The sequence below is a fragment of the Caloenas nicobarica genome, unplaced genomic scaffold (assembly GCF_036013445.1).
Source record: "Caloenas nicobarica isolate bCalNic1 unplaced genomic scaffold, bCalNic1.hap1 Scaffold_1571, whole genome shotgun sequence".
NCBI classification, from domain to species: Eukaryota; Metazoa; Chordata; class Aves; order Columbiformes; family Columbidae; genus Caloenas; species Caloenas nicobarica.
This window is the reverse complement of record NW_027017077.1, coordinates 1-8726: the sequence shown is the minus strand read 5'-3', so window position 1 is coordinate 8726 and position 8726 is coordinate 1. Positions and strand designations below refer to the sequence as shown.

Genomic DNA, 8726 nt, shown 5'->3' with positions numbered 1-8726 from the left:
TCTCCCTATAGCAAGATAAATGCACTTAGTAAAGTACATTTTATTTGTTTTTTAACTCATTAAAGCTGCTGTCGTGTCACACAAGGTCACACATAGGCGTTTGCCCCCAAATCTTAGGATGCCAGCACACACCCGTCCGAATTAAGTGTTCGAGTTTGTTTCAGGCATGATAAGTCATTTTCCCCCTTTTTATTCAAGGACCATACAACCACCAGGCTAGTTGTTGGTTTAGTCCATTTTTATTCATGTACAATTACAACAGTTCATATTCATATGGAAGTTACGACTGATTGATTTACAAGCTGGCCAAAGGCCAAGTTCATTGGAACAAGCACAAGCTGAAATGAGCAGGAACTGAAGAGGAACTGGAACCAAAGCGAGCTGGAGCCACAGAACAACTGGAGCCAAAATGAGCTGGAGCTGAAGAAGAGCACGAGCTGAAACCAACCATCAGCCGGAGCAGTCCATGAGCTGGGGCTGCAACCAAACTTGACCTGAAACAAAAGGAGCAGAAGCAACAAAATGAGCTGGAGTCAAAACTGACTGGAGCTGGAAACAAAAAATCAAAAATCATCTGAATGTGAACTGGAGCCTCAATCGAGCTGTGAAAGAGAACATGCTGGAGGTGTCCACAAGCTGGACCTGAAACAAATGGGTGCAGAAACAGCAAGCTGGAGCAGAACACAAACTGGAGGTGAAACTGAGCTGGAGACAAAACTGAACTAGAGCCTAAAATGGGAATAGGCTCGCGTGGTCCTGTCGTGTTTTAACTCCAACCAGCAATCAAAACCACAATAGTCGCTCGCACTCCTCTGTCCCCAAAAAGGGGAGAGAATCAAAAGGGAAGGGAGAAAGTAATGGACTGAGATAAAACCAGTTTAATAACAAAATTATACTAATGTACCGCTACTAATAAGACATATAAAATGGAAAATAGAACATAAAAGCTGGTCAATGCAATTCCTCACAAACTCCATCCGTATCAAACAGACAGTCCCAGAGAGAGAGAGAAAGAGAGGGAGAGAGGAGGGAAGAGAGGAGGAGAAGCAGCACCTGGTTCCGAACAGCTGATCCCGGGGAGACAAGAGCGAAAAAGGCTGAAAGGCCCAGAGGTCACCGCAAAGCGACAGAACAGCAAAAGACTGAAATAAAAGAACTCCCGCACACAACCGAAACGGGACAGAACCGGAATGGGTCTACCTGGCCAGAAAAACTAACTCCCATGAAATACAAAGCCTGACAGCACTGATACGGAATATTCTCATTGATCAGCCCAAATGTCAGTCACGGTCTGTCCCACCCCTCGCCCCTTCCCAGCTGCTGCCTCACACCTGCAGGTAGAGCCCAGAAAGTCCTTGGTCTCTCAGACAACAGTAAGTTCTTACATATTCTTCATTCCAACTCAAAAACCACTGGAAAGTTACTTACAAAAAACATTAATTCTGTCCAGGGTTTCATCTTCTTGTTCTCAAAATAAACCCAAACAATGACCATGCTAGCTACAAAAAATAAAAGTTTCTAACTGCCTGAAGAAAATTAACTCACTTTCAGTCAGACCAGCATGGGTCTGCAAGCTGGACCAGAAATAAACAGGGGCAGAAATAAATGCCCTGAACCTGCAAACAAGCTGGAGCCACAAACGAACTGGAGGAACCTGAACGAAACACGCGCAGAAGCTGAACAGAAAACCAGAAGTAACCAACCTGAAGGCACAACGGGGCAGGCATGGGGAAGTCCCCGCTGCATTTCGGTGCGGGCAGGGCCGGCAGGGGCAAGCGCGGGCAGGTGCAGGCAGGTACCAGCAACCTGGGCTTGCCGCAACATGCAGGTCCCTTCGATGCAAGCGGTTGGTTCCTGGCGTGGCCGGGGCTTCTCTGTCCATCCGTCTGTCCCTGCACAAGGAGAGATTTGGGACAGTCAGAGCTCCTGATGGCACGGAACAGCCCAAGCAGCCTGCGGAGCCGCTGCCCCTGCAAACCGGCTGCCTCCTGGGCAGCAGCTCTGCAGTGCTGCACACCTGCAACAGCAGCGGAGGGAGAAACGAGGCCAGAACACCAAAAACATCCCATTTCTCCCTAGGAGAGGGGCAAGAGCCAGTATCCGGCTGGAAACCCGCCCGCCTCATTCTGCAGTGGCAGCACGGACTCACGAGCAGCGGCCCCGGGCTGGGGATGGGGTTGGCACCGCACCGGTGCCTGCAGGGTCCGGGCTGGACCTCAGCTGCACCCAGTCTCACCTCCCCAAACGCCCCTCACAGCCACGGCCCCCAGATGTGCAGCTCAGCCCTGCCCCGGCTCAAGGCTGTGGGGATGGCAGCCACAGGGCCCCCTGCACCCACAAATAGCCCCTGGCCGCACAGGGAGCCCAGCTGGGTGGCACAGACCCCAGCTCCATGGCACTGAGCTCCTGCCAGCCCCAGGGGGCACGCACCGACCAGCACCCGCGGCGACCCACCAGCGCTGCCGCACTGGCACCGGGACCCCTCCTTCTGCCGCGGGCCCCACGCGAGCCCTGCCGGGGGACAGGACCCCCCTCCCTGTCCTGCCGCAGGATGAGGGGTGAAGCCGATGTTCCCTGAGCACTGACCTGCTCTCCAGGCTCCCAACTGCCCGAGTCCCCAGGGCACGGCAGCCCGGGCCCAGGACACCCCCTGGGCACGTCCCCCCCCGCCAGCACCGCCGGTGCTTGCCGCCCTGGGGCTGTGCTCCTCGCCCGGCGCGGGATGAGCCTTCCCCACACCTCGGCACAGCCCCGGCTGCTCCCTGCTGCCAGCACCTCCCGAGGGACCGGCAGCACCAGGGTGGCCACCGCGCCCCGAGCCTGGCCAGGTCAGTGTCAACCTGTCACCGACGTGGCCACGCCAGCTGGTGCAGATGCCTGAAGCGGCCTTCATTTCCACTGCAGCATGTTTTGAGCTAAAACCAGAAGTTTTGAAGTTAAACAACGGATTCACACAAAGCCCAGAGGCACCCCCAAATGCTCCACTGAGGGATGCCTGGGGAGACCCCATGCCCAGGGACCCCAGTGCCACCGCCCGCTGGGTCCCCTTCGCCCCCAGGAAGCACCGGGGACCCCCAGCCCCAAAGGCTGAGCTGCAGCTGCTGCCCCCTAAGAGGGGACCCAAAAGGGTCGGTGCCAAACCCCACCTGTAAAGTCACTGGGTCCCAGCCAGGGACCCATGGGGGATCCCACACCAGGAGGGAGAAGAAAACAAGCGGCTCGCCGGCAGCTGCCCCACAGGCAGCCTCAGAACGGAGCAGGAGCTGAGCACCAGGGACGGGGTCCCCAGTCCGGAACGGGGCCCAGCTCCTACCAACAAATTCGCATCTGGCCCAGGCCGAGCGAGGAGAGGGGCTGGAACACAAAGTACACAATCACTAAAGTAAAGATTTATTCATGTGCATGAGGCATCCCAGGGCACCCCAAATATGGTTTCACCCGGGGTTCTTACTCACTTCAAATGCTCAAGTACCACACAGTGTGACTAATCACTGGCACCCACACTACCCATCGCTTATCACAGACAAACTTTGCCAAGGAACTCTGTTTCTGCAGCTTTCTTGCTGCTCATCTGTTGGTCCAGGCGTCCCTGGGGTCCGTCTCCCTGGAGTCACCTCTCTGTGACACCAGCTGACTCCAGAGCGGTTCCAAAGCTGCGTCAGAGGGGCTGCGATGCCAGCGTTACCTCGCTTGTCTGGGGCTGTCCTTCATTCTCCATGAACAGCTCTCAGGTTCCACCAAGCAAAGTCAAACAGAAAGGCTGTTCTTGTCTGGGTGACCTGAACAAAGCCTGCAACAGTTCCGATCCAGACTCTCTGTCCCCAGAAGCACGGGCAACACGACTCCCCAGCCCCGTTCCCGCAGGAACCAGCTGCAGCTGCTGAGCATTACCAGGGGTGGGGAGAAGGAAACAAACCATCCTTCACATAAAGTGCCAACAGCCGAAACTGAGAACCAGAGAAACTGGAAACCCGGTTCCCACACAGGTGGAGCCCATCAGGTGCCTCCAGCTCTTGGTGGCTCTTCAGGTGCCTCCCATAGCTCACCATGATTAGCGCAGTAATGAGCATCTCTGTGTCCCCTCTTCGGAGAAGCCCAGGAAATGACAGTAAATCAGTAACCCTGCCTGTGGTTCTGGATGCCAAGACCATGCCCCGGTGTCCAGGGAATGCCCTGTCCATGCAGCCCAAACCAAGCTGGCCTGTCCCAGGCTGGAAATGGGGACAGTCCAGAGCAACCAAGATAAAATGTCACAGTTTTGGACCTTAGCAAATCAAGCAGTACTTGCATTACACGGAGACCACAAAAATGGCACCAAAACTGTGTTAATGCCACCAAAAGAGACCCAGCACGGAGCTGACCCCAAAGCCCCAACCCGGGGGGGCCCAGCACAGGCGGCAGCGGCCCCGGGTAATTCCCACTGCCCTGGGCTGGCAAGGCCCTGGTGTGCAACTCCAAACATGCCCCTTGGCTCTTTGATTCTCTGATTTTGCAATAGAAAGGCAGGTAGCAAATTAGAGCAGTCCTCATCGGACCAGTGCTGAGCCCCTTTTCCTGTGAAAGGACAAGGAAAGCGGCTATTGGCATCCCCTAGAACTGGCCCGGCACAGGCAAATCCTCTTTCTAGCAGGATCTAACTTCCTGTTAGCAAACACAAAACCAGAGTAAAGATTAGCGTGCCGAACCTGACAGCCTGTAGTTAACCCCTGCCTGCTGGAGGGACCTCTGAGGTTGTTGCAAGGAGACACAACAGATGGATCACTTCTGGGGTGCCACTCTTCCACACGCATAACTCACCGAAGGAGTGAGGTACGGCAGCGCGAGGGAGGCAGGAGACACAATGCGAGGCTCTGAAACACTCGGGAGCGAAGAGCAGAGCAGTCCCAAGCTTCCACTTGTCTCCAGCAGAGCCACCTGTCAGGAGAAAGTGGCTTTATTGGGTAGCAGAACCAAAGACACACTAGAACTTAACAGCATCCCAGCGCAGCTGCTACACTGCGCTGCCTGCACCTGTCACGGGGCAACGGGGTAGCCAGCAAGGATGGGGAGAGAAAATAAGTGAGGTACTGTGGGAAAGTCATTTCAGCGCTGCCTGGAAGCCTAATTGCTGTTAGTTTTGATGAAAACCGAGTAAACGTTGCCCTCGAGCAACAGTGCAGCAGCAGAAAGCAATACAGAGAAATCAGTTTTGTGCTGAGGGAGAACGAGGTACATGTCCCTCAGAGATGGATGTGAGCATCCTGCAAATAATAGAAATCAGAGAAAAGAAACGATCTACAGACTGGTGTCAGTCTGCCGCAAGCGAGGTTAAGCATGGAAAGGAACCCAAAAGACAGGTTTCACTTTGCAATTGTACAAGCTTCGGCTTTGTAAGCGACCATTCCCTTGTAAGCCACAGCAAGTCAGTAAAACATCTTTCATAGTGAGAAATTACTGCATGCCTAAAACGCATTCTAGCTGGATCTCCTTGTCTGTTCGGACCGAAGCATGGCTGGGTTTTTGAGATGCAATGTTTAGAAAGGCGCTTAGAAGCATCCAGGACTCACCTGTACCTCTGCTGTAGTCTCCCTGTAGCTAAAACACGGCTTTTAAGGCCATCCGGCATAACGTCACATCTAGGTAATGATGTAAAATGCTGAATGTCTCAAATGTCTCAGATCCAACTCCTCTGCTGTTCTGCAACTGCACCACATCTTACCTCCTCAACACAGGTCTGTCTGCACTGCTGAGCCCGCCTGAGCTTCTGAACTCGGTTTCTAGAGGTAATGCTTCCTCTATTTCTACCCTCCCCAAAAAAGTCCGTGCTCCCCAAGCACCAACCAAGTAATCCCAGACCCGTTTTCCTCCCAACCTACCTGACTCGGAATGAGTCTCCAGTTACAGCTGTTGTCACTGGCTACAGAAAATTACTGCAGCCTGAAATAGATTCCTTTTAAACTCTGATAAAAGATGGAGAGAAAGGGCAGTTATGTTGCAGTGGGAGGAAGGAGAGCATGAAGTGTAAAAGCTGTCTGTTCTGGGTTTTGAAATGTCATTTAAGAAACCTTTTCCAGTGCTTACCCTTAGCTTGTCTGCATGGGTCAGGGCGGATTTGCTCACACTCAGCGAATATCACCACGTCAGGATGGCTGCCCAGGAATCTCACTGGCTCCACTGAGGCTTCAGAATTCACCAGGGAGCATTTCCTGTCCTCAAGCTGAAAAAATGCCATCTTAAAAGTGCTTATTGCTTATGTTTTATGCTTATGTTTTTCCCATGAAAAAGCTTTCTAATTATCTACCTAAATTTGCTCTTTGCCAGCTTATACCCAATGGCTATATCAATACTTTCTCAGAGCTAAACATGTTGGTTTTGTTTCCTGGTATTTACTTCTGAGGCTCAAGAACAGTGAAAGATGAGATCCTTCATCAGCATGTGCTGTGTGGGTTATACAACAGGGAGCTCTTTGCAGTTTCTCTCCAACAAAGGGCACCCTCTTCCAGTCCTTCAGCAGCATCTCCCTGAATTTGTTCTAAATTAACCTTTCCTGAATGCGTAGGCTTTGACAAATACAGGCTATTCCAGGTGAAGGCTTTGTAATACTCTAGGGAACTTTCAAAAACCACCACCTCCATCAGAAATACTTCATGTCGTGCTGTCCTAGGAACCCACCGAGTTACTAACTCACTCTTACTCTCCTTGGGTTAATAAACCCAGAGCTTCCTTATTGCCTGGTATTTCTTACTGATGAGCTCCCAGACTTAACAGCCAGAAAATCCGGCTGTGACTTAAATCACAGCCTTATGCTCAGCTCAGTGTGAAGTTTGATGCCATTTTTATTGTCTTACCTGCCTGACACAGTACGTAACGATGGCACACGTGCCTGTGACGCTATGCTTGAGAGGACAGGTAACTGCCCCTTACAGACGCCAGGGCAGACAGAAAGCAGGCGAGCTGCAACTCACACACATCCCCCTGTCCATTATTTGAACATAGAACCAAAAGCACTGGCCCTGAGCTGGATATATTTTGGGAATGATCACTCCAATATGCAGAGGAAAGGATCATTATCCTATGAGGCTACTGCAGGCATCTACAATGACATCCCATGTACCAGCAAGGTCGCAGCATGCTCCAGGACCTACAAGAACAAACCCAAACCTATAACTGCAGCCCCAAGCATAATTAATCTCCTGCACAGTAACTTTCCCTTTAACAACTAAAACACTTTCAAATTAGGACAATAAATTGGGGCACAAGATATCCCCACAATGCATCAACGCTTCATTAGCCATTCCGAGGAAAAGCAAATATTCACACCATCATATCCATGAGCAACTCCCCAGGACACAAACCTGAATCCTGCTCTGCTGGTTGCAAACCCCCATGCTCCATACAGCAGCACATCTCAGCGTACACACACACAAAAGCAACACTTCCAGCTGAACAGGGACATTTCACTTTTTTTTCTGGGCAGAAAAGGCTTCTTTCAAATGAGGTTTTTCAAATTTCAGAGGATTTTTTTGCTTCACAAGGCCAGGGACTGTTTCAAGCCTCACAATGCATTCTGAGGTGCATAACAAAATATAAATACCTCATCTAAGTGTGAGATTCATGTTCCTATACCCATGCAGAACCCACAGAGACCGTTTCACTTCTGCTGAAGCCATCTGTGCTGCTGGCCACAAATCGTGACAGTCTGGTACCTGCACTTAATGTACTTGGGATGGGCCTGGGATCTGGAAAAGCCAGAACGGTTTCTCCCTTGTCTGTCTGTCTGTTCCCACGTGTTATTCTAAACGGATCTTTCTAATTTCAACTCTTGTTGTTTGGTTTGAAGGAACGTTGGCAAATTAGATAGTAAACGTTCAGTTCATAGACTGAACTCACCACACAGATCTAATGAAAGAGATCACAAAGACCACTGCGTGTAGGGCAACTGTTGACAGCACAGGTGTCACACACATTTCTCGCTGCATGCCCTCACGATGCCTCACCGCAGAGCAGACATCTGGACACGTCCTAAACTGAGATGTTTCTGCCTCACCCTTCACTCCAAAGGATGCTGACAGCTCATGTCTCCTGTGCCCTGCTGGGAAGCCAGCAGTGGAGGTGGCAGGGGAGGTGGCAGTGGAGAGGGCAGTGGAGGTGGCAGGGGAGGTGGCAGTGGAGAGGGCAGTGGAGGTGGCAGGGGAGGTGGCAGTGGAGAGGGCAGTGGAGGTGGCAGCGGAAGTGTCAGCGGAGAGGGCAGTGGAGAGGGCCTCTGTTTTCTTGCTAATATTGATATTTGTGTTTTGTTTGTTTGTTTTCTGTTTGTGTGGATTTTTTTTCCTTCCATTTTTTGTTTGGGTGATGTTATTGGACTGCCTTTGGTTCCTGATTAGTTATTACAGGACCATGCATGACTGGGGGGCACTGTTTTCATGCTGTCATTATGTTAAAGTTTTTTGTCTTCTACTTTTATTGTAACATGTCTGCATTCCTTAAATTAGTAGCAGTATGTGACTTAATTTTTTCTTACTTCTAATAGCTGTTAAAAAAAAAAAAAAAGATTGCATCATGTTCTTGCTTTCCTGTTTACACCTAGAAATGCTCAGTCTCATTAAAGCATTATAACAGGTTTACCGATCTCTAGCAGGGTTTCTGTTTTCTGTTTGAGCCTAGTCCAGACAAAAGGGCTGTTTTTGTAGCTTGCACCCATGGAGTAGCACTGCACGGAGCACCTTAAAAGCCAGGATGTACAGCAG

At 51.1% G+C, this 8726-nt stretch overlaps 1 long non-coding RNA gene across 1 annotated transcript; it reads right to left on the bottom strand.

Moving 5' to 3' along the window:
- Nucleotides 1–241: 241 nt before the first annotated feature.
- Nucleotides 242–6192, bottom strand: LOC136002698 (uncharacterized). The gene is made up of 6 exons (XR_010607965.1): nt 6061–6192; nt 5856–5939; nt 5547–5615; nt 4798–4914; nt 1704–1892; nt 242–494 (listed from the first exon to the last, which is right to left on the bottom strand). It is a non-coding gene; the product is annotated as an uncharacterized LOC136002698 (long non-coding RNA).
- Nucleotides 6193–8726: the final 2534 nt, after the last annotated feature.